The 27,034-nt window shown below is 43.6% G+C and overlaps 1 long non-coding RNA gene across 1 annotated transcript in view; it reads right to left on the bottom strand.

Annotated features, from left to right (window-relative positions):
* LOC146865617 (uncharacterized) overlaps nt 1-27,034 on the bottom strand; it is a 160,502-nt gene that overhangs the window by 35,688 nt on the left and 97,780 nt on the right. Inside the window, exon 2 of the long non-coding RNA XR_014976661.1 lies at nt 21,004-21,113. This is a non-coding gene — a long non-coding RNA (uncharacterized LOC146865617). The remainder of the gene's footprint in view (nt 1-21,003; nt 21,114-27,034) is intronic.

The raw sequence follows: 27,034 nt of genomic DNA, 5'->3' as shown, positions 1-27,034 counted from the left end.
TGGCTTTGCCTCTGAAGCTCACCTTTTGGACTGACACCCTGAGTGGCTTCCTGCATTGGGGAGGTAACACCTTGCCCTGTAACAGGCTGCTATTGTTCCTAAGCCTGGGAGTCATTCACATAACTCCCCAGGAGAGGAGAAAGCTGTCTGGTGGCCAGCGAATGTGTGAGGCCACTGGACAAACTGTGTCACAGAGTGGCAACTTTCTAAAAGTTGCATTTCTTTAATAGTGACATTAAATTTGACTAGGGCATCAAGCCGGGCTTAATGGCACAATTAATATGATACCTTACAGAACCCAGACAGGTAGTCCCATTCAAAATTTAGCTGGGCTGAGGGGTCAGCCGGTAACCCTGTGTTAGCTAATGGGCCTACTAGCCCTTTCACAGCATAACAACATTTTGCTGTTAAGACATATATAAAAAGACATGTCCTACTTAATGATAAACAGCTCCCTGCCTTAGGGCTTAATAGGCCTTCCTTAGGGAAGACTTACATATATTGCGAAGGGAAGTGGGGGATTTGACATTAGTTTAAAAGGCAGAGTCATATTAGCAGTGCTGCCACTGCCCTGCCAGTCTACACTGACAGGCTGTGATCCATTTTGTACATTGTCACAAGCAGTGCTGCAGCCCTGGGTAGACACTCTGCCTTACATGCCCTAGATACCATATTCTACAGACTTATGAGTAAGTCAGCCCTTCCCTAATTGGGGATTGGAAATTTGACATACACTTTGTAATGGGTTATAACACTGTAACTGAGGGCTATTTAGCAGGCCTCAGTGAACTCTCAGAGTTGATAAACCAGCAGCATCAGTCCAGAAATGTGGGGGGTGAACATGCAAAAAGAGGGATTCCCTTACAGTATCATTGACTTATTCCCAATTGGCAAATTTAATTTACTTTTAAGTCTCTAGCAAAGTGTGCAGTTATTAACAGCTATTTCGACCTGGCAAAATAAACCTTCTGCCAGGCCCAAACTTTCCTATTTAATACATATAAGTCACCCCTAGGGTAGGTCCTAAACAGCCCACAGGGTAGGGTGCAAGGTATTTAAAAAGTAGGACATGTAATTATACGTTTTGCATGTTTGCATATCTTACATTTGTTTTTCACTAGTGCAAGGCCTACTTCACCCATAGGAAAACATTGGAGTTACCTTTTTATATTTAATAAGCTGTAACTTCCAAATGGGAACAGGTTACCAGTTCAGGTTTGGTGTCTTTGGAATTGTAATAAAAATCCTCTCTTATGGTAAAGTCGGATTTTAAATTAAACTTTTAGAAAGTTGCCATTTTGCTGCCCTAGCCATTTAGTGTCTGCAGCCTGTCTCTGGGTTACATTACAGGGTGTAGCTGACTGTTGTGCTTTCTCCTTTCTCAGCCCCACACAATAGAGAGCTTAGGTGTGCCTGGATGGGCCATTACTGGCAGGATGGGAGAGCGGAGCTGGGCACAGCCCTAATTGCACTTGAATAGACTATGTCCTGTTTCCACACAAAGACAAAGGTGGCTCAGTACCTTGCATTGCATTTCCACATCTCCTCAGAAACGACGCATCACCTAGGCTGCGTGATGCATTCTCTACGCGGGACCTCACATCTCTCCACAACCAGGATTTAATATACTCTTGTTTAGCAGGCCTAACTGGGTTCCTGGAGCTAGCCTGTGCTTCATCGTGGTCAGCCTGAACTTGTGATACTGTCCTGGTCCAGTGCAATCAGATATCCTCAATTGGCGCTTTGTGCTTTTTGGCACTATTTTCACTGAAGTCTTGAAATAGTGCATCTCCAGTTTTTCCGATCGATTTTTTGTTGTTTTGGTCTTGTTTTATTTATTAAAGATAACTCTACCGTTCTAGATATGGTGTGGGATAGTTTTGTGATGTGTTTTCACAGTGTAACTATTTGAAGTGTTGCACAAATACTTTACACATTGCCTCTAAGTTAAGCCTGACTGCTCTGTGTCAAGCTACCAAGGGGTTGAGCAGAGGTTTATCTGGGGTTTGCTTGTTCTTATCTCTATAAAGGAGGAGGAATGGTGCCCTTATATTGATGATCTTTATTCATCTAATTCCAACACAAAGCTGTCGTAGATTCCCCTGGTTCTTTCTAACCAACAATCCACCACATTCAGTCCTTCGTCTAATAAAGAGATCGAAGTTATAATTTGGGACATGAGAACCTCTAGGGCGATGGGGCCCGATGAGATTCCCATCTCCATAATTAAGAGAGAGGCCTCAGTAGGGGCTAGCTTTCTTACACCCATTTTAGCTCATTGTTATGAATATGGAACAATTACTACTTCATGGTCAGGGGGTAAAAAGGATCCCAGAAATCTTCCTTCCAATTACCAGCTAATTGCCTCACTTGGGGCCATATGTAGGTAGCCTAATACCGGTCGGTAACGGCCGATTTTTGGTAAAAATCCCGTTACCGACCGGTATTCAGGCTTTTGGTATGGAGGGGGGACATTTCAGGATTCGGTAATTTACCGAATCGGTAAAATTACAGAATCGGTCATTTTACCGATTCGGTAAATACCGAATCCTGAAATGAGATGTAGGGGGAGTGTGTAGGTGTAGTGTGGATTCGTTATTTACCACCAACTAAAAGTTGGTGGTAAATGACGAATGTCTTAGGAAAAGCATTATTTGGCCCTTAGAAGTGTGCAATGTGGCAGACATACATGCCCTTAGGGCATGTTTCTGTGCCACATGTGCACACATGCAGGAATCAGGGGTGCAACAGGGTGTCACTGTGACACCCTGCCACCCTTGATTGTGCTCCCCCCATTACCGAATCGGTATTTATCGATTCGGTAATGGTAACTGGCTTCCCATTGATTCCTATGGGCCTCCTGGCCCATAGGAATCAATGGGAAGCCAGTTACCATTACCAAATCGGTAAATACCAATTCTTAATTACCGACCAATTCCGAATCGGTAATTTTTACCGACTGATTACCTACATAGCATTTACCACTTCATAAATACCGAATCGGTAAAATTCGGTATTTATGAAGTGGTAAATGTTACGCTACCTACATAAGGCCCTTGATGCAGTAGGAAAAATATTAGCTAAGAGTATTCTTTTCTTATTAAACAAAAGCTTAGTGAATCAGTTATTCAATCATCAATTGATTACGGTCCCTATAGGAGTGTCTGTGACATCTTCCATCTTCAACATTTACTACATTATAATATTGCTTTAACAGAGTCAGTATTAGCCACAGCTCCATTCACTCCTTAACCCTGTAGGAGCGCCCAGTAAAACATTTCTGCATTGGTTTTCTCCCATCAATACTTCTATGAGCACACAGACCTCAATGACCTCTATATGCAATCCATTGGCCCCAGATCTTATCCCAATTCTTTGGGCTCCCCCTGCTTTGGTACACCACCTTTTCGGCCGTGCAGCACTGTAATAACTTATGCTTGTTTGATTGGAATGTCGCTGGCGCAGAACCTTATAGCCTGGGTGTTCAGCGCCGATATTCTAAGTGAGGCAGTTGGTTGTCTTTGATGAGAGCTGCAGCTGCTCAGCTCTGATGGTTTAGCTTGATGTGAAATAAATCTTCAATCAACTTACCTGGCGTTGATTATTATTCACCACATCTTATTTGGTGCCGAGCGCTGGGCCATCCACATGATCCTACGACTTCAGAGGGAGAGTTTCCTCATCTCGGCTGCGGAGAAACAACGAGAGTCTTCGCTCACAAGTCACTGCACGACGGTTTCTCAAGTCAGGTCTTGCCAATATTGCATGGAAGCCATCCAGGAGCAGTGCGGTGTCAAGGGATGTACTGGGAGCAGAGCGGACTCATAAAAATCAGGTCAGTGTAACCTGGAACGCACATCACAAGTGTGCGTTCCATCAACGGTGAAAACGGCGTGTGTTTGACGTCAAACATGAACTGACGCAGGTGCGTCTGCGTTCCAGCATTGAAACGCACAAAGGACTTCCTAGTGACTACGTCACAGTGCCTTCTGTCTCTGGCGTTCTTTAGAGAATTCCTTGTTTCTGCCCGCAGCTAGTTCTACGTTATAATCTGACAAAGGGAGTGGCAACCAATGTTGGACAAGTGCTTCCTCATTGGTTTTTTTCTCCATTCAGAGGAATTTGTCTTTATTAAGTAAACAATCTACCCTCACTGTAGCTCATTTAAAGATTAATGTGCACAGCTAACAAAGTTATCGCTGATACGCACAGCTCATTCAAAGTTCAAAATTTACGCGCACAGCTGACAAAGACATCGCTGATGCGCACAGCCCATTTAAAGTTTATTGTTAATGCACAGCTGATGTGCACAGCTCTTTCAAGTCCACAGAAATGGAATTATTCAAATAGTTCTTGACGAGGATATTTATTTACATTTTGGTTGCACCACTTTATCTCTTGGTGTCTTATAAGGGTGGACTATTGGACATTTTTCAGTTTAGCTTACATTATTTTTAATTGAGCAAGTTTGCCAGTTATTTTGCTGAAGTCATGCAAGCAGTTTCTCCACCACCACCCTTTTTAGAGACACCTGGTGAGCCACCCATCAAATGGAAGCAGTGGTATGATGGATTTGAGACTTATCTTGGGGCGATTGTTGCAATGAGATTCAGGGCTGAAAGAAGGAAGTACCTTCTATTACACTCCTTAGGTTTTGAGGGTAGAGCCATTTTAAAACATCTTCCTACGATGATGAAAATCCACTTGATGAGTACCAAGAAACATTAAAAAATTACAAACCAGGTTTGATGTACAACCCAGCCTAGTTATGCTCCGTCACAAGTTCTTTTTGCGAACACAGAGCACGGGGAAGATGTAGACAATTACATCACTGCCCTTAGAAAGCTTATAGCGGACTGTCAGTTTGAAAGTTTTGCTGACCAGCTTGTTCGTGATCAGTTCATATGTCATTGCTCTGATAAAACTATCAGACAGAAACTCCTTTCAATGGGGAATCCTACTCTTGATGAGACCATCAAGGTGGCAAAAAGTATTGAAACATCACAGTTTTCGGCTAAGGGGTTAGAAGAGAAAAAAGTGAGCCTGTCTCTGCTGTTAAAGTGAAAGCAACCAAGACTGCGGACAACAAAACGTTAGATAGACAAAAAAATTGGGAAAAACAAAATGCTTTCTTTTCAAGAAGTAATATTTGCCTCAGGTGTTGGTACAAGCCACATGCTGCTGGCAGTAGGTGTCCAGCTAAGTTTGTCACATGTAAGAACTGTAATAAGATGGGTCATTTCGCAAAGGTATGTCAGACTAGTAGAGGCAACACACGTTCGAAACCTGCTCCTATAAAATGTGTCATTGATGAAACCATGTTTGAAGACGAAGAAGAGTCTATTACCAACAATTGAGTAACATTGTAGTTGTTGAACAGGATGATGGGGCCATTGTGGGGAATCCAGAGATGTGTGTTGATCCGTATGTAGATATTTTAGTAGCAGATCGAGTGTTGAGACTCCTCGTTGACTCCTGTACTCGCATTTCCATGATCACATTAGATCTTTATCAAGCAACCTGGCCTAACAGGTCCCTTCTACCCCCTGATCTTAAGGCTGTATCATATGAGGGACGAGAAATTGATCTGTCAGGATATATTGAGGATATCATGGAATACAAGGGCAGGAGGATTGCTGGGAAGCTTTATGTGGCACACAAAGGATTGAGCATCTCAGGTTGGTTTCACCAAGGTTGATTTGGCATGGTACTCAGACCGGGAACCAAAGATCAAGTTCTTGCCATAAGGGATCATCCTGATCTTGAAGATCTAGTTAATGAATTTCCCCATGTGTTCTCTGGAGAACTATGGAAGAAAAGGGATTTTCAATACAAAATCATTGTGAAGGATGGTGCGAGTCCAATCAAGCATAAGCTTAGAAATGTTCCTTTCAGCGTCAGGCAAGACCTTGAGAGAGAACTTGATTTTTTGTGTGCCACAGGTATAATTGAACCAGTTGAATCTTCCCTATGGTTATCCCCTTTAGTGGTTGCACAAAAGCAGAAAGGTGAACTCAGAGTTTGTGTTGACCTCCGATGCCTGAACAAAGAAATATGGGTGGACTTCCACCCTCTTCCCAATATCAATGAATTGTTGGCCAGTCTGAAAGATGCGAAAATGTTCACGAAATTAGACCACCAGGTAGAGCTAGCTCCTGAGTCAAGACCCAACACTGCATTTGTTTCCCCTTTTGGCATGTTCCAATATGTACGTATGTAGTTCGGACTTGCCTCAGTGGCATCAGTGTTTCAACGTCTCATGTAAAAATTTCTGAAGGGGATTGATGGGCTGTCTGTGTTTCAACATGATGTTCTTGTTTTTGCTCCCAATAGAGTCACACATGATACCATCTTGAAAGAGGTAATGTCAAGATTTCAAACAAATGGTGTTGTATTTTGCAGAGATAAATGTGTTTTTATGGCAAAAGAAGTTGAATACTTGGGACACTTAGTGAATGAGAATGGGATTCTCCCCAAGTCTAGTTTGGGTGATTCCATAGTTAAATCCAAGGCTCCTTCTGATAAAGCTACTCTCACGGTTCATTCAAGACTTTGCGAGCAAGTTAAGGCCTTTGTCACAAATGCAAATGAAAGGTGTTGTGTTTGAGTGGAGCAAAGAATGTCAAGATGTTTTTGAATGGGTGAAACAACAACTAGTGTCACCAATGGTCCTAAAAACACTATGACCTGTTTCTGACGTGTACCCTCAAAGTAGATGCCAGCAACATCGGTTTAGGGGCAGGTCTCTCTCAGAAGAAAGGGGGAGAGATCAGGACCATTGGATTTGCCTCCAGAGTTCTGTCTCCCGCAGAGACAAAGTATTCTGTTATTGAGAAAGAATTGTTGGCATGTTGGTGGGCTGTGATGAAGTTCAGAAACGTCATTTGGGGAAGGAAGTTCTCCCTTCAAACTGACCACAAGCCCTTGGTTTTCATTCTCAGTGGGAAGAATGTTAGGAGTTTCACTCCTAGAATTGCACGGTTGTCGTCTAAACTCCTTCAGTTTGACTTTTATGCAGAATACATTCCTGGTTGCAAGAATGGGTGTGCAGACTTTCTCTCTCGTTCCTCTGACATTGTGGAGGATGAACCAGACATAGGGACAAGAAAGAGTTCATTGTGGCAGCAGTGGAACAGTTGTGTGCTGTTTCAGAGAATGAATGGCGTCAAGCTCTTGCTGCTGATCCCTCTTTGACTCAGGTCATGAAATTTGTTGAGAAAGGTTGGCCTAAGGAGAGGAATTTGTGTTTTGACTTTAAAACATTTCTGCAAGTAGCAGATGATCTTACCATCGAAGATGGATTGTTGCTTAGGGGTGACAAGCTCGTTCCTCCCCTTGCTCTAAGGCAGTCTTAGTCAGACATGCACATGTAATGCTCAGATCTCCCCTGGACCAAGGTATGTACCGTCACTTTCCCAGGGAGAGAATATCAGTTCCAAACTTATGGAATATAACATATACACAGCACTTCCTAAGGTGGGCAAACTTTCAACACTCCCCCAAAGGCAAGGCAAGAAAACAATATATACACAGCACTTCTCTAGAGCGAAACATACTTTGCACATCACTTGCCAGGAGTAGAACAACTTCCTATAACACAATTACCTGCTAGAAGGGAATTCACCCATCCTTCTACAACAGAATACTTGGCCAAGAAGAGTCCACACCTCCTGCTACAAGGAAAAGACGAATTGGTATATCTGGGATGTATTTATTAGTAAATAGCACCACACGGTATGCCAAATGCACCTATCATAGCAGACTCTAACATATCAATAGTATGATTGAAACACAATCAAGGCACACATATATGTAGAAATATATATGTATGGATATAAGAATCAGAAAATAAGAAAGGAAAGAATCAGTAAGGAATCGAGAGACAGTTAGTAGCAGAGACACCTCACCTACTGCTCCATCATTTCACCCCACTTCACTCAAGGGGAGTCCATTGCTTGAACCGGGTGAAAGCTGAGAGGTGACACCACTCTTCCGTGACAACACGTCTGCTCCACGGCGTGAACTTCCACCAGACCAGTGTAGGCTCCCCTTTTTAATACACATTCAAACACAACGAAGCTTCTAGCAAGCCTCGCCCCCTCGTTCTCATGAGAGCCTGTACCAGCCTGCTCCAAGGCCACTGCATCGGTTGATCAGGCCTTTGCTATGGCTCCGAGACAGACCATGTACATTCCTCTGATAAGAACCAGTTCTCTCTAGTCAGTAAAGTGTGAAAAAACAGGAGGAAAGCAAAACATGCCCTCTTCTTCGTGCAGGCACAGAAAATGGCTTCAGCATGAAAATGGAGTTAGTTAAGCCATGCACACAGAAAGGCCCAAAGCAAGATGACATTGAAAAGCAGGATGACATGAGAACATGTCAAAGGCAATAGTCAGCACTGCCATAAAGCAAGGTAAAGTCAGAAAACAGAATGACATTAGACCAAAATCAAAGCCAATAGGTCAAAGTCATAATTCACCTAACGCAAATAACATTATACACTTAATCCCTCAGTATCCAACATTGAGCACATGTGTGCACCACCATATGCAAACCCATCCTACATTAAGGCTAGGGTAACATAACACACTTAAGTCAGTACAAAATGGTGGTGGTTGAGGATCATCATATGGTGTCAGACCACAAAAGTGGCCCATCCACTACAGCACATGAGGGACACCTTGGTGCCACGTTGACAAAAAAAAGAGTGCGACTTTCTTTCTGGTGGCCCTTCATGGATAAGGTGGTTGATGAGATCGTTAAATCTTGTGTAATTTGCTCCAGCTGTGATAAAGCTGTTAAGTTGCGCACCCCCCCCCCTCTTTCTCCTATAGAATTGCCATCTGCACCATGGGTAAAGTTGGGGTTAGACATTGTAGGTCTTTTCCATGCTCTTGACTCATCATCGAAATGTGCCTTGGTCCTCATGGATCAATCAATCAATCAATCAATCAATCATAGCATTTATAAAGTGCACTACATACCCGTGAGGGTCTCAAGGCGCTGGGGGGGGAGCTGCTACTGTTTGAAGAGCCAGGTCTTGAGAAGTCTTCTGAAGGTTAGGAGGTCTTCGGTCTGCCAGAGGAGGATGGGGAGGGTGTTCCATGTCTTGGTGGCAAGGTGAGAGAATGATCTGCCACCGGCGGTCACTCTTAGGATGCGGGGATGGTGGCGAGGGCGCGGTCTGCAGAGCGGAGCTGGCGGGTGGGGGTCTAGCGGCTGAGTCAGCTGAGTCGTATTACTATTCTAAGTGGCCTGAGGTCATGTTTGTTAAGGAAGTGAACACCAGAATAGTAGTAGAGTTCCTCAATTATGTTTTCTTGAAGGAAGGGTTTCCTGAATTTCTAATATCCGACAATGGAACCCAGTTTGTTGCTTCTGCATTTGAGAATTTTCTTCACACTTGTGGTATTAAACACCTCAAAAGTTCACTATACCACCCCAGACAAATGGTCTAGTTGAACGAATGAACAGAGTGCTAGGTGAATGTATACAGTGGGCCCTGTCTAACAAGTGTGTTGTTGCTAATTCCGTGAGGCGTATGCTGTGGTTCTACCGCACCACTCCTCACTCAACCACTGGCGTGTCACCCTTCGAGTTACTTTGTGGTCGCAGGGCTTCTACTACCTTTTGTCCTGGTTGAATGAGCAAGTGGATCAAAGGTAAACAATGGACTAATGAGCTTGTCAGGAGACAAGTGAGTTTAGCTCAGAACAAACAGAAAACCTACTTTGATTCCAAGAAGTGTACTAAAGATGTTGAGATAAAATCGGGTGATTATGTTTGTGTAAAGAAACCTGTCCATATAAAGAAGGGCTCTCCCAAGTTTGTTTCACCGATCAGAGTTGTAGAAGTGAGAGGGAACTTTGTTAAGCTCATCAATGGGCAGTGGTGGAATAAGTGTCTATTGGTGAAGAGTCCCATTCTTTGCACTCGTCCTGGAGGTGAGACTAGTGAGAGGAGTATAGATTGTGCAGGCAAACCTGCCTCTAGGCTCTGTGTTCGCTCTGAGTTGGGTTTAGATTGAGCAGGGCAACCTGCCCTGAGGCGCAGTGCTCGAGACAGAAAAATTCCTCATCGGTATAGAGTTTAGTCGGTATAGAGTTTAGGTTTCTATATTCATTTCTTTTTCTCCTCCTGCATTGTTGCTTTCTTCCTCTGTTTCTTCTTTCTGTTTATCATCTTTCTTTACACTATTCTTCTCCCTTTGCCTGTATTCCTCCAACCTATTTGTACTTGTTTTAAGGGAAGACCCATGTATTAACATATGCTTGTTTGATTGGAATGTTGCTGGCTTGAACCTTATAGCCTGGGTGTTCTGTGCCAGTATTCTAAGTGAGGCAGTTGGGTATCTTTGATGAGAGCTGCAGCTGCTCTGCTCTGATGGCTCAGCTTGATGTGAAATAAATCTTCAATCAACTTACCTGGCATTGATCATTATTCACCACAAGCACCAATCTACATCTTCCTTCCATTCTGTAACCCCCGGTGGTTGGTTTGCTCCCCACGCCCTTCCTATATTCCTTTTTGCCACAATGTCTGCTATCTTGAGCCAGATTGTTGTGTAGTTAGGCCATCTGCCTTCATCTTTCACACATAGTATGTGCTACCTAGCCTCCCCTGGGACCTCTTGGCCCACTACCTCAGTCATTACCCACATAATCTCCTTCCAGTACAGTTGAATACGAGGGCAGGCCCATAATGTGTGAAAAAGTGCACCTTTCCCCCCCACCCCGGGTACATAGGTCAGTGTTGCTGCAGCCCATATGGTGCTGAAGTGCCCTTGAGGTGTATGATCTGTGAAGAATTTGTAATTGTATAATGCGAAATCGCGCTCATATTGCCACCTCCTTAGGGTTCCGTATAGCCTCTGTCCAGTCATCATCCTCCATCATGCCCAGTTCCTCTTACCACGATTCTCGGAGGGTCCCCAATGGGTTCAGCGTATTTTTATTATTTTTTATAAATGAGGGATTTGGCCTTGTCTGTCATGGAATCTAGAAATACCCTGTCCTCGAGTGGCATGCACTCCACTATGTGTTAGCCCTCTGGAATGTGACACTGCAGAGCGTGTTTTAACTGTATATATCTGTATTGTTCTGAGCCTGCCATTTTGCATTCCGTTTTTTAAATCTTCAAAATCAATAACCTTTTGTCCCCTCCATACATCTTCTAAAGTCAATCCACAATAGTCTCCCCATTAGACTCCCAATAATCCACCAACTTCCCTTAGGAAGTCACTATCCCACAAAGGAGTCCTTCCTGTAAGCTTTCCCTTCCAGCCCAGGAATGTTGTTTCTTCTAACCCTGGGCGTAGTTCGCATAGTAGTGCTACGCGTAGCTACGGGAAGTGCACTTCGCACTACGCAAGCTACGCGTAGCTATGCGAACTGCGTAGTGCACTGTGCAAAATGCTGTTTGCACTGATTGCACAGTGCCGGATGCTTGTCCGCACTGTGCAATCATTGCAAACACCATCTTGCACAGTGCAAGCGGTCGTTTTCTGCCACTCTAGTAGATTTTTACTCGAGCGGCAGCTTTCTCAACCACTCGACCACTCGCGATGAGAAACCTGACCTCCCAGCGTTGAGGATCTCACGGGAGGTTTATTTTCCACGCTGCGATCGGCAACTTGATGTTGCTGATCGCGAACGAGGAAAAAGTCTCGCCGGGACGTTATTTTGCTCGCTCGCGGTCGCCAACTTGATGTTGAGGACCCCGACCAAGCAAAAAATGCCCGCTACACTACACGTTTTTTGCACTGTGCTACATGCAATTCGCTCAAGCGTAGCGTAGTCCTACGCCCAGGGTTAGTTGCTTCCCTCCATATACGTATTACTGTTTGCAGCTAAGAGATTTTCTTTGACCATCTTTCAGCATGGATAGAAGAGAAACGGATTTTGCCTGTAGAACAGCCTGGTTTTAGGAAGAAACATTGCATGTTGGATAACATCTTTATGCTGAAAATAATCGTGGAAAAGTACGTGTCTATTTGTAGCTCTAAAGTATGCTACATTTATTGAATTTACTACAGCTTTTGATAGGGTAGATCACCCAACCTCATAGAGTAAATTGAAGAAATTAGGTATACCTGAAATCCTCCTTACATTAGCTATTGCTCTTTTTTTTTTTTTTTACTGGTATTTGAAAAGCGCAAACAATTACCCCTTAGGGTGTCAAGGCGCTTGGGGCCATCGGGAAGATTAAGCGAGCTATTGCCCAGAGTCACATGGTGCAAGCTAACCTGCTGCCGGCGATCGAACCGTGAGCCCCGGTGTTCCCGAGGCAGCCGCCCTGGATGCTGCACTACACCTCTTCCACTCCTCTTCATTCCTCTACCTGGTGCCAAGTGTTATTGGGTGCTGATAGAGGTCTTTCTTCCATAATTCCAACTCAAAATTGTCTGAAACAGGGCTGTTTATTGGCCCCTCTTCTCTTTTTGTTATACGTGTCTGACCTACTGGAAAGTTTATTCAATAGTAAGAGTGAGTCTCCTATTATTAGAGGGGGTGCGATATATCCCATGTCTAATGCATGCTGATAATATCCTTATTATCGACCTTACCCCTAAGGGCCTTAATAACGGGTTAGCCTCACTGCAGCAGTTTGCTTACCATCACTTTTTGAAAATCAATTTTTCAAAATGTAAAGTATTGATCATTAATGATAGTAAACTTAGGAAGCCTTGCAATGATGGCTAGTACTTGGAGTCAGAGAAATTGGAGGTTGTGAAAGCATACTCCTACTTGGGGAAAATTGTATCGAGCAGCCTGAATGAAAAAGACCATATCAATTATTGTTCTGCCAAAGACTTATATCTTACCAATGGTCTAAAACATGCTATAACGCAGTGGGTAGAAGGCACTTTTTACACCTGCTCTCAGTGTATAAGATAAAGGTTCCCCAAATGCTACGGTATGCCATCAAGTCAATTAACCAATCTAAGTGGGATTTTTTAGAGAGGATGGAAGGTCAAATTTTGCAGAAGTTGTGCAATTTTAACTTGTTCATCCCTGTTCCTGCTTTAGGAGTTGAATTTGGTTTAAAAAGTTGTCTTATACAGTCCTGGCCAGCTCAAGAAGGGTAATGGGGCTTTTTATGCTTAGAAAATGTTGGCTCTAAATTAGGGAAATATTTGTTTTTTACAGATTTAAAATATGCTATAAATCAAGTTTAATAAGTAAAAAGGTGGACGTAAAATACTGTGCATTAAAGAGTAGATGCTAGGTGATAATCGCCTCCTACTGGTTAAAGGAAGCCCAACAATATCTGCTGTGGAACCTAGATCACGGAATCTGTTGCTTTTTGACATTTCTACAAATGAATTTACTTACTTTAAATGTGCTGTCAGATAAATGGAATAACTCTAAAGATTAAGATATGGTGAAAACGTGCAATTTATGTAATACGGATATCCAAGACTTTAATCATGTATTATTTATTTGCCCTGCATTGCACTTTCCCCGTCAATTAATTTTAAGACCAAAGTTTCTAAATTATAATATTAAGACTGTCGTGGCAGCGTGGCAATTGCTCTTCTCTCCTAAGATTAAATAATTTTTCCAAAAGTTCTTACATTTTTTAACTGCTTTTCAGATGTATATGAATTTGATTGTTTTATTGATATGTGTTATGCTGTTTGGTTTTATGTGGACCTCATCTGAGTTCCAAACCTTGAATAACATTTCAATTGAATTAAGTTTGCTTGTGACATAACCCTGACAAGAATTGCGGTTTCTGCTTAAGTAGGGTTTTACCCCCTCAACCTGCAACCCAATTTCTTACAATACTTTACCAATTGGAACAGCCTAAACCAATACAGGCAGGTCTCCTCGCACAGTAGTTACTTCCTTGATGGCTGTGTGCCATACGGTTGCCCTCTGATTTGTATGTACAGTGTTGTGCTGCATGTTAGAAGCAATGTACTTTTTCCTTTAAGAATGAGCACTGGCTGGACAATCATTTATGGACTGTTATTGTGTCTCGTTGAGTTCTGAGTTCCTATTCCATGCCACCTCCCTGAGTAAGCCTTGGACTTCTCGACTTCATTACACTGAGATTCAAGTGCTAAAGGAGCCTCAATTCTGAGCTCAATAGTAATGTGTTACCAAGGACATTAGTGGTCAAAAAGGCTCTCATTGTTACAATCTGAGTCCAGCAATACCTGATTGCCTTGGGACTCCTGACAGAGTTCCCACAGTCACCTTCCAACTCTTAGGTGTCAAATTAGGTCACAGAGTTAATACTGGTAATAGTCATCTCCCACTGTTAAGGTGCTGGCATGCTCCATTGGTGTCTGCTACAAGCAAATGGAGTTGCGTGCAAGCCTGCAGTGGGTACCAGCTAGAAGCTGAGATGGATACAGTGGACTTGTTACCTGGACTATCTCACTGTCTACAGACTACCTTCTGGGTATCACTCAATCAGAGACAGTAACAATATATTATTTTACTAATCATTCTTTTCTTTGCATCATCTAAACTTGAACTTTAATTTTTCAATTAATACTCAGTACAAATAATGTCTATTCCATTTTTCTTTACTCAATTAAAATTCTTTGGCCAAGCAAATATATTCAACTAATCTGTTAAAAACAACTGTAATATATTATATAAGATCCCTTAAATTATTCCATGTGCATGTCAATGTGTGAAATTAACATAATTCCAATTAAAAAAAACTGATCCTCATTCCTTAAATCCAAATGTTATATGTATTTTATATGGCTTCAATTAATCAAAATTGGTTCTCCATTTCTGTTGACTGATTGCAGCCTGCTTTCATTTTATAGGCTTCATCAGGACCCCTATGCACAACGTATCCAAATACTGTATGTACAACTTCATCTCATTAAGTTGTCTATTTCTGTTGGTATATACATTTGCATACCAGCTTCTTATGTGACTTCTACAAACGACTTCACAGATGAGAAGTTTGTATTGTCATTACACCAGAGACTGTTTAATAATTCAGATTTAGATACTTGAATCAGGGAGCGCAAGGTGGATCGTCAAAAACTTTAGACCCTAAAATGGGCTTTGATAATTTGAAACCTCTACCCAATAAAAGTACAGAAAAAAGTGATGCTTGGAATGCTTGAGTTAATCTCAGTCACTTGTAATTACTGGTAAAGTGGCAAAGGATGTGCCTAGATGTGGGTCCCGTGCTCATTGTGCCACTGGATCCAAGCTGCACCCGAATGAAGAGTCCCAACTGTGCCAAAACTGGCCTTGTGTTGATTCTGTTCCAGTTCAGGAAGGGCCTGGCTTGGCAGTTGGGTCTGGTCTGTTCCTATTAGAGCAGAACCAACCCTGATTTTCATATGGCTGAGTATAATCTGAGTTGGCATAGTGAAAAAAAAGCGATGGTTTGGAATGTTACTCTGAGTGATTACCATTTGATAGGCTGTGTGCAAGCATTGCTCACTTCAATGTTTGAGTGTTTTATGTGACCTCTACCAAATAGATGCACAGGACTTCTCAGCTATTGGCAGAGACATGCCTTTTACATGTCTGCCCGAGGCCCTGGCAGCACCAGGGGTGGCGAGCTTTTGGGGCATGGCGGTACAGCCTGTTGTTGACACCACACGAGAGCAGAGCATGGCTTCTGTGCCTGACTTACTAATTTGTTGAGAATCTGACCCCGTAATTTTATGGCGAATTGTGACTTTTTTTTAATTTAGTGGTATTTAATAGGGCTCATTTGTGTTTATATGTGTATGCCTGTGTATATGCATTTTTGTGTGTAGTATTGTGAACGTATTTGTTGTAGGGTTGCATGTTAGTTTGCGCGTATGCATCAAGGGTTGGGTGGGTTTGTATTTTATGTTACATGGAGTGTGTACCTGCTAGCGTATATCTATGTGCATGCTGAACTTTGAGTATAACTGTGCAGGTGTGTTTGCGTGTTTGCATGTGAACTTTGTGTTCTTTTGCATATTTGCGTTTGTTCGTTATATGAGTGGTGAGACGAAGGGGTTCCTGATTCGAACACTGCTGCGTGCATGCATGGCTCCAAAACTGGCTTTATTTTCTCCAGAACAGCCATGCTCGTTCAGGTCTCGATCAGATGATTAATTGCACTGGTGTTCTCCTCTCTGTATTATCTTGGCCTAATTACTAAATGCTGCCGCCATTTCGAGGCACTTCTCAAGAGCAGTGTCCATTAACTGGTCAGTAAGTACCGAGGCAGCCGAGGCAGCTTCACTCGCAGCCGTCTCACGTGGCGTCAGGAAAGATTGCCCAACGCTCACCTTGTTTGTGTTTCCTGTCTGACTCAATAGGAGCTGGTATCAAACTTCCCCAGATTATAATTATCCACAGCAGGAGTTAGAAGCTGCGGTGGCGGTCACGGATCGATCAATATCTGACAATTTCATTGTGGCTTCGCGGACTTTCGTTCTGCGGCTTGTGTAGCTGCCGAGGGACGGCCACGGGTGATGGAGGAGGAGCATGCGCAGTTTGGGCATCATCAATCTAGTACTAAGGGACACCCCTTCCTCGTCAACTGCTGCTTGCTAAACAGAGCCCTTAATTACACATTTCAAAAGCAAGGTGATGCAGTCCTGTGTACGCCAGAGTTCCATTTCAATGATGTCTGCCTCTACGCCTTTTAGTTCTTGGGTTTGGCAAGCTGCGTGTTGATGTTTCCCTTGTTTTTTTTCATGTTATCTAAGTATGTATGTGCTTTTTAAGATATAGCTCCATTTTAACAAGACGCATGGCTGCTTAGTTAATAGGCTGAACCGGCACAAATATTCAGCTCAAACAATTTTTCATCATTGTGGCTTGCAAGTTGCACGTATGAAATGTCACAAACTATGCTACTGACTGGCCACGTACCACTACGATTTGACATCAGGCCAAACATAAACAAGCATTTGCAATGCAACCGGTCTCGCCTTTGTGAGACTTAGAGCTATTGGCGCTGTAAATGGTAATGTCTTTTACCTATGTGTTTTTGTTCGGAGCGTTGAGGAAGTATGTGGTGTGGTGTGGAGTAGAGTGGAATTGTGTGGGTTGTATTGACATTCTTAGTTGTGGTATTGTGTGGTGTATAGTGTATGTGTGTAGTGGAATTTGGGGAATTTGTGGCATGGTAAATAGACAGGGGTGAGAGAATAGATAGAAAAGGAGATAGAGAGGGATAGGTAGTTTGTGAGTGAAGCGGTTAATGAACTCCAGACAGAGGAGCAGAAAGAGTGTGTGAGAAAGAGAGAAATAAGTGGGGAGCAGGCCATCGACGCATAAAGAGGGATCAACTGTGTACGCAGAAGATCTCCGAAGGAGAGGAGGAGAGCATGGGTTTGAGGAACTGAAACCTTGAAAAGGCTTGGGAAAGAGATTGTGCTCAAACACCTCAAGTGAACCACATGAGAGAGCCGGGAAGAGTGCGTGAGAGAGCAAGAGAGAGGTGTGAGAGATGGTACGAGAGAGAGGGTCAAGGGGAGGGGGAGCTGGGGAGGCAAGATGTGGACTAGTGCACATCGTGTTGAGGTACCGAAAGGCATCATGTGTGAGCAGTTAAAATAGAGAAGTGACAGAGTGTGAGGGAGGGATGAGAGGGGCAGTGGGATTGCGAGATGAAAGCGGTAGTGGGATTGTGATATGAAAGGGGTAGTGGGAGAGTGAGTGATAGATGAGAGGGGCTGTGCGTGTGTTGTGGAAAGATGACAGGGTTGGTGGAAGTGCGACGGAGTGATGGGTTGTTTTGAAATTGTTTTTTGTGGAAATGTGTGGCGTGGAATTGTGTGGTGTGGAGTTGTATAGTGGAAATATGTAGCATGGTGTGCTGTAGAATTATGTGGATAGCAATTACATTGTATTAAATGTACCAATGTTGTAGTGCACTGGTGCTGAGGTGGTTCTGCACTGGTGCTGAGGTGGTGCTGAGTGATACTGAGGTGGTGGTGTGCTTGTGCGGATGTGATACTGAGTGATACTAAGGTGGTGCTTAGTGATGCTTTGGTGGTGCTCAGGTTGTGCTGTGCCTGTGCTAAGGTAATGGTGAGTGAAGCTGAGCTGGTGCTGCCCTGGTGCTGAGGTGATGCTGCAATGGTGCTGAGGTGGTGTTGCGCTAATGCTGAAGTGGTGCTGCATTGGTGGTGAGTTGCTGCCGAGGTGGTGCTGCACTGGTGCTGAGGTGGTGCTGCGCTGGTACTGAGGCAGGGCTGTGCTGTTGCTGTGGTAGGGCTGCATTGGTGCTGAGTTAGTGGTGCACTGATACGAGGTGGTGCTGTGCTGCGATGGTGCTGTGCTGATGCTGAAGTGGTGCTGTGATAGTGTTGCGTGATGCTCGGGAGATGCTGCGCTGGTGCTGAGGTGTTGCTGAGTGATGCTGTGGTGGCCCGGAGTGATGCTGTGCTGGTACGCTGATGCTGAGGTGGTGCTGTTGTGGTTGTGAGGTGGTTCTGTGCTGGTGCTGCAGTGTCAAAACAGGTGTCCTTGAGGTGGTGGTGCTTTGGTGCTGAAATGGTGCAGCACTGGGGCTGAGTGACACAGAGGTGGTTACTGTGCTGGTGGTGCTGTGATGGTGTTGTGATGGTGCTCAGGTGCTGCTGAGTAATGCTTATGTGGTGCTGCTGAAGAGGCGGTGATTGATGCTGACTGGTGCTGAAGTGGTGCTCTGCTGATGATGATGAGGTGGTACTGCAGTGGGGCTGAGGAGGTGATGAACTGATGCAATGGTGCTGAGGTGGTGCTGTGGTGGTGCCGAGGTGCTGCCGAGTGATGCTCAGGTGGTGCTTCAGTGGTGCCGAAGTAGTGCTGAGAGAAGCTGACTGTTGCTGAAGAGGTGCTGAGCAGATACTGAGGTGGTGCTGTGGTTAGTGCTAAGGTGGTGTTACACTGATGCTCTGGTGCTGAGGTGGTGCTGCGCTGATCAATAGCACGGCAAAGTTACCTCGATCTTGCACTTTCATAGGAGCCTAAAGTGCTGTTTTTAAAACTGTGTTTTGAACTTTTTGATGCCAGAGAGGGAACATTGAAATGTAAGAGTGTAAAAACAGTCTGTCACTATTGTTCCTAGCGCAGAAAGGCATTTTATTCTCTGCGTTTGCCTGGCGTTTACAACTAAAAGAAAACATTGTTTTGAGAGAAGAAAAATAAAAAGCCTGCATGCCGATTTGCAAGGGTGCTCCAAACAGGTAATGCCAACCTTGTTGTATTCAAACAGAGACTGCACTTCGAAGGTCTGCTCCACATTCCAAGCATTCCTACATGATCAGGGAAGAGAGGGGGTTAGAAAGGAAGGGAGATGAGGTGGCATAAGAGATCAGATATGGGCAAGGTGGGGAATGCAGATGGGGAAAGGGAGGTGGAGGAGGAGATGGCTGGTACAGAAAGGAGAGAAGGCAAAAGGACAAATGGAGGGATGTAAACATGTAAGCACACCTAGAACACTAGGTCACCATCATAGAAACTGTGTAGCAAACACCAGCTAGCACAGGAAAAGGTATTCCAATGAGAAGCAAAGGAGTTGTTTTTTAAAACACATTGTCCATCTTTTTACAGCATTTTTAAAGCATCACGAAAAACTCATTGGGCTAGTGGCAGCTGAAACCCGGGCATGTTCAATATGGAAGGCAACATGCAAGTAAATATGTCTTGTCTATATAACGAGGAGCTGTTTTCTGACGTACCCTAACTCCATCTGCGAGATGGCATACAACTAAGAGTCCTAGTGTTACTGCAGCATGTGTCGTCATTGTCCTCCTGGATGGATATTTTACTTTGGCCTCTTGTTAACCTCCTTTAAGAAGCTGGCAGCATGCAGGTCCTGGAATGGCATGCGCAAACCGAGCCCTTTCTCTCTCCTTGCAACACATGAGAGATGGTGCTGTGTGGCATATTAAACCAGTTCACCCCCTCCCCTTGGGAGGAACTCCAAAACAGAGAAGGAAGTTACAGCACGTTTATGCTTCACAGTGTCCTTTTCTAGAAGAGCAGAACCAAATACACATGCAGTAAGCAGAAATACCTCTGTAAGCTGCACATGACAAAAATAAACATGCTCCCACATGAAAAAGTATTTCTGAGCATCCACAGGATAAAATAAACTGCCCCATTAACTCCACAGTTTACCAGCAAACTGTAAACAAGCCAGCCTGGGAGATGACTTCAGAGAGAAAACAAAAGAATGTCAGCCACATGGCAGTAACTGGGAGGGATGAATGCTGCAATATAATGTAAGCAGCTACAGGTCTGAGCGCCCATAGTGTAACATGAGGTTGAAAACATAATAAAATAGTCCCCCCCATGAGCAGATCAACCTAACAAGGCGTAATGATATTGTACTAAGTCCCTGCTCCTTGGAGGAAAAATGAGGAACAAAGAGGCTGGACTAGCCACTAGCAAGCAAGGATTTTTAAAGGACACTGAAACCAACAAATGAGAAGCCTGGGAATGGCTTTATGCCAACAGAGATGTATACAGAAGTATACAAGAGGTCGTATGCTTACGCTCGACCTAAAAATGGGAGAAATTTATATTACACATTTGAAAATGGAGCGAAATATGTTTATTCTGTTCCCAATAGAATTCTAAGGAAACCCTTGTGTAATAACCAGTTTGCTCACATTTTTACCTGATGTACAGCCGTAAGTAATTTGAATGGGTCTGTCTATAAACTGTAAGGGAACATTGACATACATGTACACTTAGGCGTGAAACGGAGGCATTGCTTAAGTAATACTTAAGCATTTGCGTACTTTTTCATTCACTAGCTACTTACGCACATGTCCTTCTCCCCGTGCGTGTTTTGCACAGTCTCTATTAACGATGTGAGAAATTTCAATTTTTTCTGCAACTTTCTTTTGACAACTGTGTGAAATTTTGCGAAATTCGCTGAAGTTCATGAATTTAAGACACACATTTTACAGACGTAATAAAGATTCTGCACAGGTAAAATGCACCCACCTATTTATGATTTTCACATCAAGTGAACAAATATCACAATAGGCTTTGCAAAATGTTTAATTCTTTTTTTACTTAGCTCTTTGCTTACTGTGTCAAAATAATTCCATACAAAGTATGTCCCCCAAACTGTGAACATTGTGGACCCGCTGTTGTACTTCTCCTCTCTTGAAATAATGATTTGGGTGTAAGTTGAGTACTCTGAAATAAAAAAAGGTAAAACACTTCTTGATGTTTGAGAATGACCAAGAAAATATAGCGCTGTGAGTAGTAATCAGAATGTCCACTGCATTTCTCCGGCCACTTTTCTGATGCGTACCAGTCCAATCCCAATCTGCATATACATGTGCCTGATGCATGCATAGCTTGCAAATATGTATGTATGTCACAAATATATGTATACATTATGCGCTACAAAAAATAGGTTCTTTCAGATGGGAAACATTCTTTACAATCAGTTGTAACCATGCAGTGTCTTTACCAAGCAGCCTTTACATTGCATGGTAAGTTGAGTTAAGGTAAGTATATGTGTGTGTGTAAATATAAATCTATATACATATTCACGAAAAAAACAAAGGTTACAGGGACGTTATAGGTGGGGTCAGATTTTACTCATACAAAACCAGAGAAATTCAGCCATTATAGTTAGCTGATTTAACTATGACTCACGCCCCCACAATCCACTGCTTATGACCTCACATATTACATTACTCATGACATGGTCAGTGACATCACTGATGACATCACTGATAACATCATCGAGTGACTGTGAGTGTTTTTAAAAAGTTTAAAGAAGCAAAGAGCAGTGCAGAAAGAACATACAGATGTGCAATAAGAGGCAAGAGGGGTGCAGAAAGAGGTAGGAGAGGTGCAGAAAGAGACAAGAGAAGTACAGAAAGAGGCAGGAGGGGCAAAAACAAGGAAGAGAAGTGCAGAAAGAGGCAAGAGAAGGGTTGAAAGAAGCACCAGACGCTTAGAAAGAAGCGAGAGAAGTGCAGAAAGAGGCAAGTGAGGTGTGAAAAGAAGAAAGGGCAGTGCAGAAAAAACCAACAGAGGAGCATAAAGAGGCAGGAGGGGTGCAGAAAGAGGTATGAGAGGTGCACAAAGAGGCAGAAGAGGTACAGAAAGAGGCAGGAGGGGTGCAAAAAGAAGGAAGAGAAGTGCAGAAAGAGGCAAAAGAATTGCTGAAAGAAGCAACAGATGTGGAGAAAGAAACAAGAGAAGTGCAGAAAGAGGCAAGTGAGGTGCAGAAAAAAGCAAGAGCCGTGCAGAAAGAACCAACAGAGGTGCAAAAAGAGGCAAGAGGGGTGCAGAAAAAGGTAGGAGGGGTGCACAAAGAGGCATGAGAGGTACAGAAAGAGGCAGGAGGGGTGAAGAAAGAAGGAAGGAAAGTGCAGAAAGAGGCAAGAGAATTGCTGAAGGAAGCAAGAGCAGTGCAGAAGGAGGCAAGAGATCTGTAGAAAAAAGCAACAGAGGTGCTGAAAGAGGCAAGTGAGGTGCAGAAAGAAGCAAGAGAGGTGCAGAAAGAAGGAAGAGAAGTGTAGAAAGAAGTAACAGAGGTGCAGAAAGAGGGAAGAAGGGTGAAGAAAGAGGCAAGAGGGGTACAGAAAAGAGCAAATTAGGTATAGAAAGAGAAAAGAGAAGTGCAGAAAAAGAAAGAAATATGCAGAAAGAAGCATCAGAAATGCAGAAAGAGGCAAGAGAGGCACAGAAGGAAGCAAGAGTGGCTTGCACACCATTAGTACCAATTTAACACCCCCATTTCGCAATAAGTAACAGGTGACCATTCTAGGTTTGGAAAGGGCCTTCCACCACGCTGTAACACTTGTCGCTGCATTTTTGGTAACGTTTGAGCCGTTTAAGCTAGAAACAAGGATATTTTTGTTCAATTCTGCAGATTAGGGAGCAGATGATGAATTATGTGGATAATGCAGAAAATGTATAGTTGTGCAAAAGTCGGTTCAGCCAAACAGTCGCATAATTCCAGTGGCCCTGCTCATACCTCTGACTAGGTCCACAAGTGCTCCTCAGTGATTCCTTCTTTTTTTGTCTCACTGAGTTCATAGTTGAGCTTCTATGGAAACGAGGAAGACTAAACCTGAGGTTACCACTCCACAACACAGGCTACCATCCCACATAATTACTCTCCATAACACATAATCCCACTCTACATAATTCCTAAACACTAAATACCACATACTTTCTATCCACATAATTTCACTGCACAACATACCACATAATTCCACTACACACAATGAACATTCACTCCACTCCAAAAAACATTAGTAAAAACCATTTACATTTACAACGCCAATAGCTCAAACTCTTGAAAATGCAAAACCTATTACATTGCAAACACTTCTTTAACTAGTAGTCGCGTTTGCAGAGTGGTGGGAAAAGGGTGCTGGGCCTCCGACCAGTGCTCAGGAATTCCACTGCATAGGATTTACAGGAGGTACCAGAAGGGCTTCTTGGCCCCCAAAGTCCCTCAGGAGTAAAGTGGACTTCATCCCCCATCCCGTAGTCTGCCAGGAGGTACGTTTGCAGAGTGGTGGAGAAAGGGGGCATGGCCTCCGAAGACGTTTTAGCAATCCTACGGTGTGGGACTTACTGGATGTAACAAGAGGGGTACTTGGCCCCCAAGGACATCCTTGGGGGCCAACTACCCCTCCTGTTACCTCCAGTAAGTACCACACAGCAGGATTGCAAAGTTCTAATAACTTGGACTAGACTGAGCTGGAGAGGTGTGGTGTAGCAGGTGGAGAGGTGTGGTGCAGTGGGTGGAGAGGTGTGGTGGAGCGGCCAGTGCAGCTGACTTCGGAGCACAGGGTTCACGGTTCACAGGGTCTCCGGCGGCAGCTCAGCTCAGCACCATGTGACTCTGGGTAATAGCTCACTTAATTTCCTTTTTTTTTTTTTTATTGAATGCATATCCAGAATAAATTAAGTACAAATACAAACTTAAGCTTAAACCAAGAAGATAACATTTTACAAAAAAAGAACATATAATAATACAACAATAATATATACATTGCGTACAGGGGCATAGTTAATTCGTCCTCACTTCTCTGCTCTATTTGGCGACGAGCGCCCAGATCTTCATGCCCCTAGCTCTTGCCAGTCTGCCTCTGCAGGCATATATAGACATCTCTTGTTTATATATCCCGAGGAGCCTAGCAAGCCACATATAGAAGGTTGGTGGTTCCTGATCCTTCCATCTTGTGGCCAAAAGTAACCTATAGACCGCCGCCCCGAGGAACATACCATATTTTTGTTCAGTATTGAGGCCCAGGGTACTATCATGACCCAGGATCAACAGGCTCGGAGTTAAAACTGGTCTAAAGCCAAGCAGTAATTCCCAGAAGCCCAAAAGGCCATCTTTGAGTAGAGCCAGTTTGTCACAACCATAAAACATATGGACCAGGGTTGCCGGACCGGACCCACATCTAGGACATTTATCATTGGCCCTCATCCCCCATTGATGTAGTTTAGCAGGGGTAAAGTATAGATTGAATACCGTTTTAAAGATTTGGGCTTTTAAATTTGATGTTAAGAAAATTCCAGCTGTTAGAGACAGGGTCATATAAATATCCACATCGGGGTTACTGAGGTTAGCTGCCCGAGCTGCTTCGGTTTTTTCTAAGTCGTCCGGGCTTTTATCAAAAAGTATTTTATAGTAATCCCTGATTCTACTCGTTTCCCTAGTTGCTGTTTCTAAAAGCGGAACCTCCTCCATCTTGATATTTTACTTCCGTGTGATAAGGATATGTTTGATCTGTAGGAATTTAAAGTATTGATTGTCAAGGATGCCAAAGACCTGCTGTATTCTAGGGAATTGAGCCTCTTGGACCTCTTGGGCCCCCCCACAGAAATCGCCTATTGTACAGATCCCTTGTTTTTCCCACCTTTTCCCCAGATCGTCATTTGCAAGGTGGGGCAACAGTGAAGAGTGCCATAGAGGAGTATATCTAGAAAATCTTGGAATACCCATAACCTTAGAAAGCTGCTTCCAGACTTTCCATGAGCCATAAATTACTTTAAACCGCACCTTTTTAAAATAGCTGGGTTCGAGTTGTCTCAGTAACACCCCAGAGGCTTCTCTCCCAAGCGAGAGTTCGTAAATTGTAGGTATATTTAAGCCCTGTGTTATTTCCTTATTGCTGTTAAACGATAGGAGAGTGGTAATCTGGAATAGAAATGCTTCCCAATAGTACTTCATAATATTTGGGACTGCGAGATCTCCCCTTTCCTGGGGTAATGTTAGGTATTTGAGGCTTCTTCTGATCTTCCCGTATTGCCAGATAAACCTAGAGAAAGTTGTTTCCAACATCTTCAATAGGTTATCGTCAACTGCCAGAGGTATAGAGCGAAACAGATACAGTATTTTCGGCAGTATAGTCATTTTTAAATAATTACCCCTCCCGATGATAGAGAGGTGTAGCTCATTTACCCTTCTTAAGTCAATCTCAATATTTTTGATCAGCGGTATGAAATTGATTTTACTAATTTCATCGACCTTGACACTTATTCGCACACCGAGGTAGACTGCTGAGGTTGCTCTCCTGGGATCGACAAACTCAAGATTGTCTGTGCATACTACTATTGTTTTCCCAGAATTTAGAGCATAACCAGAAAAGCAGCCAAAGGCCTCGGCAATTTCCTCAATTGCCGTGATTGACTCAGCAGGATCCGGAGTGAGGACCACGATGTCATCGGCGTACGCCAAAACTTTTGTCTCAAATCCACTCGTACTGATTGGTGCAATACGTCTAGACGGCAACAATTTCTCAACCAATGGGTTGATGTAGAGGGCAAATAAAATTGGGGAACATGGACAGCCCTGTCTAGTCCCTCTTGAGATTTCAATATTGCCAGATATTCCCCCATCAGTTGGAGTCTAGCTGTTGGCAGATGATACATTGCCTTAATAGCCTTTACCAGGTGTGGGCCATAACCGTTCTGCTCTACTATCAACCATAAAAACTCCCACGACACCCGATCAAAGGCTTTTTCGGCATCGAGGAGGATCATGGCCATCTGGCCTCCCGTCCCAGACATGATGTCGAAAAGAGAAACAACTCTGCGAATGTGATCCGTTGTTCCTTTTCCGGGGATAAAACCATGTTGCCATGAGGAGACCAGATGTCCTATGACCCGCCCTAGCCTAATGGCCAAGATTTTTGAATAAATTTTGATGTCTGAGTTTATCAGAGAGATCGGACAATAGGACGATGGATTATCCAGCGGTTTCCCTTTCTTAGGAAAAATAACTATAGTAGTCTCCTTCCAAGACTCAGGGGGGGGTCCACTATATTGTACCCCCTTGAACAAGTCTAAGAGCAAAGGTGTGATGAATAACCCCAAGATTTTATAAACCTCAAGGGGGATACTATCAGGGCCATCCGCCTTTCCTGATGCCAGCGTTGACAAAGCAAGTTGGACTTCTTCAGCTGTGATTTCCGACTCGAGCTCCTCACGCACGGGATCGGCCATCCTTTCACCTAGAGTATTACCTGGGAACAGCCCTGCCATGCCTTGGGCGACCTCTTCTCGAGTTTTATTGATGTCCTCTTGATAGAGAGCCTGGTAATATTTTTGGAACTCCCTAATTATATCTTCCTGGTCAGTATAGACTTGACCCTCAATTTTAATCGATGTTATGGCGCTTGATGCTACCTTCTGCCTAGTGCGTAGCGCTAGCCTCCGGCCCACTTGTTCTCTGGTTTCATAGACAATATTACGATGTGACTGATATTCCTCGGCGAGTTTCTGATTTAACCAATTAGTAGCCTCTGCTTTTAATGCAATAATTCGATACTGAGTTTGGACTCCCTCCCGTCCCAATGCTATCTGCGAAGTGTGTTCTTCTTCAGCACTAGCTAGGTCTTGCATCACTTGTTGCTTTTTTGATTCCTGAAGTTTTCTAGCTGTGGCAACAAAGGAGATCGTCTCGCCGCGGAGGGCAGCCTTGAAGGTGTCCCACACCACCCCCCTACTAGCACTGAACCTATTTATATTGAAAAATTCCTGAGCCCACTTTTTCATATGTGTAATATACTCGCTATTCACCAGAAGTTTCCGATCGAAAGTCCACCTACTCTGTGGTTTTTTAAAGCTATCAA

This window comes from Triturus cristatus, chromosome 2_1 (genome assembly GCF_964204655.1).
Source record: "Triturus cristatus chromosome 2_1, aTriCri1.1, whole genome shotgun sequence".
In the NCBI taxonomy this organism is placed as follows: Eukaryota; Metazoa; Chordata; class Amphibia; order Caudata; family Salamandridae; genus Triturus; species Triturus cristatus.
This window is presented reverse-complemented; position numbering and strand designations above follow the sequence as displayed.